Here is a 9,129-nt window from a genome sequence, read left to right as displayed (position 1 = left end):
TTTTGTGTCCAACGGCCTCACAGCCGATGGGCGTCGTACGGCTCCACACCGGAGCGGACAGGCACTCGGGCGAACGTCATTCAAAACCGGCGCCAGGCGCCAGGTACCGCAGGCCAGCCGCTCCAGAGCTTCAGCGCTCGTACCACACAACAACAACACTTCCGCTAGTTTTGAGAGGCACGCGTGGTTCCGCACGCGGCGCACGGCCACTGCCGTACAGGTAGCGTGTTGCGCGACACGACACGCACATCGAAAGACATGCAGTCTAGTCGGTAATGATCCTTCCGCAGGTTCACCTACGGAAACCTTGTTACGACTTTTACTTCCTCTAAATGATCAAGTTTGGTCATCTTTCCGGTAGCATCGGCAACGACAGAGTCGATGCCGCGTACCAGTCCGAAGACCTCACTAAATCATTCAATCGGTAGTAGCGACGGGCGGTGTGTACAAAGGGCAGGGACGTAATCAACGCGAGCTTATGACTCGCGCTTACTGGGAATTCCTCGTTCATGGGGAACAATTGCAAGCCCCAATCCCTAGCACGAAGGAGGTTCAGCGGGTTACCCCGACCTTTCGGCCTAGGAAGACACGCTGATTCCTTCAGTGTAGCGCGCGTGCGGCCCAGAACATCTAAGGGCATCACAGACCTGTTATTGCTCAATCTCGTGCGGCTAGAAGCCGCCTGTCCCTCTAAGAAGAAAAGTAATCGCTGACAGCACGAAGGATGTCACGCGACTAGTTAGCAGGCTAGAGTCTCGTTCGTTATCGGAATTAACCAGACAAATCGCTCCACCAACTAAGAACGGCCATGCACCACCACCCACCGAATCAAGAAAGAGCTATCAATCTGTCAATCCTTCCGGTGTCCGGGCCTGGTGAGGTTTCCCGTGTTGAGTCAAATTAAGCCGCAGGCTCCACTCCTGGTGGTGCCCTTCCGTCAATTCCTTTAAGTTTCAGCTTTGCAACCATACTTCCCCCGGAACCCAAAAGCTTTGGTTTCCCGGAGGCTGCCCGCCGAGTCATCGGAGGAACTGCGGCGGATCGCTGGCTGGCATCGTTTATGGTTAGAACTAGGGCGGTATCTGATCGCCTTCGAACCTCTAACTTTCGTTCTTGATTAATGAAAACATACTTGGCAAATGCTTTCGCTTCTGTTCGTCTTGCGACGATCCAAGAATTTCACCTCTAACGTCGCAATACGAATGCCCCCGCCTGTCCCTATTAATCATTACCTCGGGTTCCGAAAACCAACAAAATAGAACCGAGGTCCTATTCCATTATTCCATGCACACAGTATTCAGGCGGGCTTGCCTGCTTTAAGCACTCTAATTTGTTCAAAGTAAACGTGCCGGCCCACCGAGACACTCAACAAAGAGCACCCTGGTAGGATTTAAACGGGGTCCGCCTCGGGACGCGAAAGCACCCCTTCGGCTCGCCCCACCGGCAGGACGTCCCACGATACATGCCAGTTAAACACCGACGGGCGGTGAACCAACAGCGTGGGACACAAATCCAACTACGAGCTTTTTAACCGCAACAACTTTAATATACGCTATTGGAGCTGGAATTACCGCGGCTGCTGGCACCAGACTTGCCCTCCAATAGATACTCGTTAAAGGATTTAAAGTGTACTCATTCCGATTACGGGGCCTCGGATGAGTCCCGTATCGTTATTTTTCGTCACTACCTCCCCGTGCCGGGAGTGGGTAATTTGCGCGCCTGCTGCCTTCCTTGGATGTGGTAGCCGTTTCTCAGGCTCCCTCTCCGGAATCGAACCCTGATTCCCCGTTACCCGTTACAACCATGGTAGGCGCAGAACCTACCATCGACAGTTGATAAGGCAGACATTTGAAAGATGCGTCGCCGGTACGAGGACCGTGCGATCAGCCCAAAGTTATTCAGAGTCACCAAGGCAAACGGACCAGACAAGACAATCCGATTGGTTTTGATCTAATAAAAGCGTCCCTTCCATCTCTGGTCGGGACTCTGTTTGCATGTATTAGCTCTAGAATTACCACAGTTATCCAAGTAACGTGGGTACGATCTAAGGAACCATAACTGATTTAATGAGCCATTCGCGGTTTCACCTTAATGCGGCTTGTACTGAGACATGCATGGCTTAATCTTTGAGACAAGCATATGACTACTGGCAGGATCAACCAGGGAGCTGCGTCAACTAGAGCTGAGCAGCCGGCCGCCCGGGAGTGTGTCCCGGGGGCCCGCGCGAACACGCAAGCGTCCGCTCAATTATTCTGCAAACAGGAGGAGGCCGAGCTCCCCTGCACGATACACCTCGAAACCCTCTCAGGTCCCGGCGGCGCGCAGCGCCGTCCTAGGTACTTGGTCGGTTTCGAGAGAGGCGCAATCGCCCGGAGTTAGGCGAGTAGACGGTTTTAGTGCGAACACCCTTGCTCCCAACTGAGCTTGCCGCTGCCGACAGAGGCCCGGGAGCGTGCTGTCGTGGCATTGCCGGCGGGAGACAACACGCGCCACCTATGGTGACCGGCAGCTCCAACGCCAGCGCCACACAAGGGCAAAGCCCCACTTGGGTGCAGAAGCGAACTCTCCCAGCACAGCGCACGCGCCAACACGTCCGCACAACTGCGATACAAACCACCTGCGAGAACCGCTGGGGCGACCGAGCAGCAGACGGCGTCGCGGCGCCGAGTGCCAGGCGGCGGCGCATCCTCAACGCACACAGTCCTCAATCAGACCAGCACACTGCAGATGTCCACCGCGCTTCGCACCGGGCTCGGCTGAACCAACTTTGGCCGCCAGGCGCCGCGTGCAGGGTGCGCCGCAGCGTAGCTGCACCGCCTGCCGGGCCCGTCGGCTGGCGCTCCTGCCACTCGGCGCCCCCCACCAGCCGCCTGTTGCGCGTGCGCCCACGCAGCGCGCGGCCAACACGCCGGGCGGCCCCCCTTCACCGGCCGGGAACAGTCCCACCAAGCCACCGCCGCGTATCGCTTCATACCCACATGGACCTAGTCACGTGTGTGGATGTGGCGGGTACCGCTGAAACAACCGGTTAATAGCTGTACCGATCGTCGCCATCACAGATTCACCTCCAGCGTGAACAACCGCTCAACAACGGATTTCCAGTTCATTTGCGTATCTTGGGCAGTAAACGTAGATGTCCACCTACATTTGCGAATTCAACAATTCTTGCATGCCAGGATGTCATGTGTCACGACACGCTACATCAGACCACATACACACTGCGACATGTGCAGAAGAGAACACGTGGAAGGTGGCCCGCGCACGTATGCGATGTCCCTTCCGCGATCCACTGTCAACCGGCATCTGCGGCATGTCCCAGATATGGAACGCGGTCCACCAGGGTAGCACTTTGTGTGAGGCAATACGACAAAGTCGGAATACACGCGTCACTACATCAGACGGCTCACGCTGACCTGACCTGACCTGACCTGACCTGACCTGACTCACCGCACCACCACCCCCAGCGACCCAGGGTGACATACAATGCGTTCGTACGTTCCTCCCACACGCCTCTACGGCGTACCACAGTGCAACCTAGCTGTTATTGGGAGACGAGACAAGTAGCATCGAGCACAACATATGGAAATTGAGATTCGACACCGTTGGGCACAGCCAGCGTACGGTCACACGTATCACACTACTTCACTCTGTACGTAACGACCGATGATCGGTACAGCGTGTGGGTTACGCGTACGACATCAGCGGACAATGGACACAGACCATACCACGACGTACACTGAGGGCGTCGACATCTGAATGCAACTGAACAGCTGCGAGGCTCATTTAACACTCAAACGCCAGACCGACCAGCTTGAGAGGACAGAGACACAAAGAGGGGGACAGAGGGGGGGGGCGGCGATATAGTCCTATTGCAGTACAATTGACAGTGGATAGCGGGAATATGTGGAAAGTAAGCAACACTCGCAAGACATCTACATGAGGATAACAACGACACCAGAGATTCCGAGCAGTGAACTATGTTAGGCAAAGGGACAACGTGGGTTAGGTTAAGGGACAACGTGGGTTAGGTTAAGGGACAACGTGGGTTAGGTTAAGGGACAACGTGGGTTAGGTTAAGGGACAACGTGGGTTAGGTTAAGGGACAACGTGGGTTAGGTTAAGGGACAACGTGGGTTAGGTTAAGGGACAACGTGGGTTAGGTTAAGGGACAACGTGGGTTAGGTTAAGGGACAACGTGGGTTAGGTTAAGGGACAACTTGAGTTAGGTTAAGGGACAACTTGAGTTAGGTTAAGGGACAACTTGAGTTAGGTTAAGGGACAACTTGAGTTAGGTTAAGGGACAACTTGAGTTAGGTTAAGGGACAACTTGAGTTAGGTTAAGGGTCAACTTGAGTTAGGTTAAGGGACAACTTGAGTTAGGTTAAGGGACAACTTGAGTTAGGTTAAGGGTCAACTTGAGTTAGGTTAAGGGACAACTTGAGTTAGGTTAAGGGACAACTTGAGTTAGGTTAAGGGACAACTTGAGTTAGGTTAAGGGACAACTTGAGTTAGGTTAAGGGACAACTTGAGTTAGGTTAAGGGACAACTTGAGTTAGGTTAAGGGACAACTTGAGTTAGGTTAAGGGACAACTTGAGTTAGGTTAAGGGACAACTTGAGTTAGGTTAAGGGATAATGTGGTACAACCAGAGTTAGGTTAAGCGATAATGTGGTACAACCAGAGTTAGGTTAAGCGATAATGTGGTACAGCCACAGTTAGGTTAAGCGATAATGTGGTACAGCCACAGTTAGGTTAAGCGATAATGTGGTACAGCCACAGTTAGGTTAAGCGATAATGTGGTACAGCCACAGTTAGGTTAAGCGATAATGTGGTACAGCCACAGTTAGGTTAAGCGATAATGTGGTACAGCCACAGTTAGGTTAAGCGATAATGTGGTACAGCCACAGTTAGGTTAAGCGATAATGTGGTACAGCCACAGTTAGGTTAAGCGATAATGTGGTACAGCCACAGTTAGGTTAAGCGATAATGTGGTACAGCCACAGTTAGGTTAAGCGATAATGTGGTACAGCCACAGTTAGGTTAAGCGATAATGTGGTACAGCCACAGTTAGGTTAAGCGATAATGTGGTACAGCCACAGTTAGGTTAAGCGATAAAGTTGGTTACATTTGGTATTGTGTGGGAAGGGGGCAGAGAGAGGGGGGGGGGTGGATAGTGGTGGCAGTACGCGGATGCCTGAGTCACCGTCAGATACGTCACGTCGGTTCGATGCTTGTAGCAAGAGGCTGGCGGGTCTGTGTCTCTCACTTCTGCAATTTTTCATGTGGTATAACACGAGGGCGGGGGGTGATATTTGGTGCCCCTCTGTGTAGGATGTGTGTTGGTTTATCTGAGCAATGGTAGTTGTCGGAGGAGTGGGGTATTGTGCTTTTATAGGTGGACCTACTGCTCTGGTTATCATAGTGTCGACGGTGCAATGTCGCAGAGAGGATGCACTCGACATTGTCGCATTCCAGATGTTTACGTATTGTGTGTCTCCGTTGCAGGCCGAGAGTGGTGCATGTTCGAGTGTCTGGCTGACGTGCGATTCACGTTGTGTGCCCAGTCTTACAGCACGTATAGGGACATTCGCATAAATCATCTATATGTGGCCTTGCATCATTTACTAAGCAGTGCCGTGAGACGACCGAACTATTAGGAAAGTACTGATGTACCGCATAATGTTTACCTTCCACCACACAGCGAGTATCGACTCTGCCCAGCGTTGCCACCGCAGGCAGCGGTCACCGTCACCATTATGCGGCGGAACGGAACATCTATATCCTCAGAGGAGCACTCTTTGCCGCCGGGCGTCAGGTCTCGCGGCCTGCCGGCCAGCGCCCACGACGAACTTACTGCATGTATAGGGACAGTATAGTACATGGCTGCTCTGATTTGGGTTTCCCCTTTCCAGAGGTGGATCATCATCAGGGATTCCCGAGCTTCCGCTCATACTCCCTTCAAGTCCAACCCATGTATCCACTACCCAACTCCGCCACAACACAGGAAACCAGCTCGGAAAAACTACCCCCTTTGTGGGGGAATGGACCTTCCATTTGAAGAGCGCCTTTAGCCACCCTTTGGGTGCCCACGGGGAACCGCGTGGAGGCGGCGCCGCCACTGCTGATGGCGACCCTTTTCATCAGCAGTATAGCATCCACTTACAGCATTATCGTAATTACGGAGGTGCTCAGGGGAACAACCTGTAGCCCCCAGGCTGGCGAGGCCCACATGCTGTCGATCCCCTGTTTCCCAGGATCTTGGCCAATTTCTGTACATGTACTGTTTTTCTGCCCTCCGACATACCCTTCTCGCCACTGGTGTCCCAGGATCCATGTAGAGGCATCATCGGTGGTTCTGAGAGTCAGCTCGTCGCCCCTCCGCACTCAGCCATGGTTCCTCCAAGTGCGCGAGGTCTGAGGGCTGTTTCGGAATCATGGGTCAAGGAAAAATATTGTATTCCAGTTGGTACTGGTTTTTGCAGTGGGTCGCAATCATATCCTACTATTTACTGTATATTTCTTTAGATGGCTTCACTGATGATTCTCGCTACTGCCCTGATTTCAAATGCATCCTCAGCAAATGCCTTTATTGCTGAGAATGTGTCTACTGTTTGTAGCAGAGTTTCCTTTCTGTGGTAGGATGTGAGTCCTACAGCTTGTATAAGGTGACTTCTGGGCTCAGAGTACTGCTTACAGGTGTAGAGGATGTGATTGGAATCCTCTTCCTCACCACACGTACACCTGGCATCATCTTCAATTCCCAGGTCACAAATCTTCTTTTTCAGACCATGGTCAGTCAGCAGGCATGTTAGGGAGTATGGTGGAATCGTCGCCCTCCGCCAACTTGCCTGCCACATTCCCACATCTGGTATCCAGCTGTAGGTTTCCCTACCCTTCTCTGTCTGGTTCCATCTATTTTGCCACTCCTCCTGCAACATGATGTCTATTTGTCTGCTGGTATCACGTTGCCCATCAGTGGGTCTTGGAGCCTGGAACCCTGCGACCGAGCCAGCCACACCATGCCGAGTGTAGTACAGCAAGGCTGCCTTCACTATCTCAAGGTCGAGCGGCATGTATCCTGTTAGTACTTGCAAGGCCTCCGTCGATACAGTCCTACAAGCTCTGGTCATCTGCAACAGAAATGGCCTTTGAATTGCCTCAATTATTCGTTGGACATATCGGTGCTTTGTCCGATCTGCCCAAGCAGCTGCACCATATCTGCAGACGGAGAGGCACAAGCCCTGATAGATTACCCTTAACGATTTTTTCTGCAGACCCCACTCCGTTCTGGTTACCCTCAAGAGGGAACCTGAGACAGCACTTAATCTATTCTGGATGTTCCTCATGTGAGGTGTGAACCAGAGTCTTTCATCCAGAGTTACACCGAGATATGTAAACTCTGCAACGAACTTGACATTTCCTCCCTCGAGAGGGATTGTTGGTGGTCTGTGACTGTCAAATCTGCCCTTGATGGTCATGGCAACCGTCTTTTGTCTGGATATCGCCAGCTTGTTTTCGGTGGTCCATCTGATTACCTCCCCCAGCGCGATTCTTGCTCTGTCCTCTATCTGTTTCCTGCTCTGACCCTTAATGATGATTGCAAGGTCATCCGCATATGCCACTTTTGTCCATTGCTCGTATTCTTTTTCAATCACAATCTCGTCAAAGACGAGATTCCACAGGAAAGGACCGCAAATAGAGCCCTGTGGACAGCCCTTTGTGACCAATTTCCCTACACAGCCAGCCCTATTTCTGACCATAACCTTTCGGTTTTTAAAGTAATCTGCCATTAAGTCATACAAATTACGCGGACACTGGATTGCTCTGAGACGCCTCATAACACTAGGCCACCATAAGTTATCGAAGGCACCGGCTATGTCTACAAATATTACTACCACATACTTCTCCTCACAATCCACACTACCCAAAACCTGCCTAATAGCCATTTCTGTCGATGCACCTTTTCGAAACCCGAACTGGTTGTGGGCCTTTATATTTGATTCGTCATAGCGTTTTTCTAGACGACTGACTACTAACCGTTCTAGAATTTTTCCTAGGATAGACAGAAGGCATATTGGACGGTAGGATTTAGGCTCATCCCTAGGTTTATCTATTGATTTCAGTAATAGGCAGACATTTCCCTCCTTCCACATATCTGGGACTCTTCTTTCCTGTAGACATTTATTGTACAAATCTGAGAGAAGATGGGGACAGGTGCGCCAAACCCTTTTTATAATAGCATCATCAATACCATCAGGACCTGTTGCCTTCCCTGGTTTACAAGCTTTTATTGCTGCCCCTATTTCTTCTAGTGTGAATTCTGGGTCAAGGTCCACATTGTCATAGCTGTTGTTGTCAGTTTTCACAGCTTGTTGGTCGTCTGTGTCCTGTTCTGGGTTGTCATCAGGGAGTAGACTCTGTAGTAATGACCGTACCGTCTGCTCCCAAGTCATTGTAGGAGTCTGGTTCTTTGTTTTTATATTGCTCAGCACGTTTTCTGTTCCATGTTTTGGCCGAATTATCTTTCTCACTATGGCCCAAGGATCATTCTGATCGCAGTCAGTGACCCATCTCTTCCAGGTCTCCTCTTTGGCCTTGGCAATTTCCTTGTTGTACTTGTTTTTCACTCTATTGTAGATTTGTTTTGCTGCTTCTATGTCTGGTTCATTATTATTTTTACGTGCTCCTTGCAGACTACGCCGTGCTGTAATGGTGTCACGTCGCAGGTTGGCAAGTGTTGCATTCCACCATGGCACTGGATTCTGCACCTGTGTTCTCTTTCTCATTGATCGGCTACAGCTCTCGTGGATTGCTGCCTGTAGCCTTGTGACCATTTCATTAACTCCTACATTTTGGCTCCGTTGCCAGTGCGCTGTGGACCTGATAAGGTGCCGGTCAAAGGTGGGCCACTTTGCGAAGTTTGTGTTGTAGGTGACAAGTTCCGCGGTAGCTCTTGCTCTTTTAGGTGCCACGAATTCATATGTTATAGCCCTGTGGTCACTTGACGTCCACTCTTCTTGAACCATCCACTTGCACACCGCTTTGGCAGCTGAAGGTGTGCAGAGTGTGATGTCAATATTGCTCTCCCCATTTGGGCCAGAGAAAGTAGTTAGCTCTGACCTTTCGTTCA

At 51.3% G+C, this 9,129-nt stretch overlaps 1 non-coding gene across 1 annotated transcript; it reads right to left on the bottom strand.

Moving 5' to 3' along the window:
• Window positions 1–273: 273 nt before the first annotated feature.
• On the bottom strand, window positions 274–2,166 carry LOC126317837 (small subunit ribosomal RNA). The gene has a single exon (XR_007556950.1). It is a non-coding gene; the product is annotated as a small subunit ribosomal RNA (ribosomal RNA).
• Between the last annotated feature and the right edge of the window lie 6,963 nt (window positions 2,167–9,129).

This window comes from Schistocerca gregaria, unplaced genomic scaffold (genome assembly GCF_023897955.1).
Source record: "Schistocerca gregaria isolate iqSchGreg1 unplaced genomic scaffold, iqSchGreg1.2 ptg000649l, whole genome shotgun sequence".
NCBI classification, from domain to species: Eukaryota; Metazoa; Arthropoda; class Insecta; order Orthoptera; family Acrididae; genus Schistocerca; species Schistocerca gregaria.
This window is presented reverse-complemented; position numbering and strand designations above follow the sequence as displayed.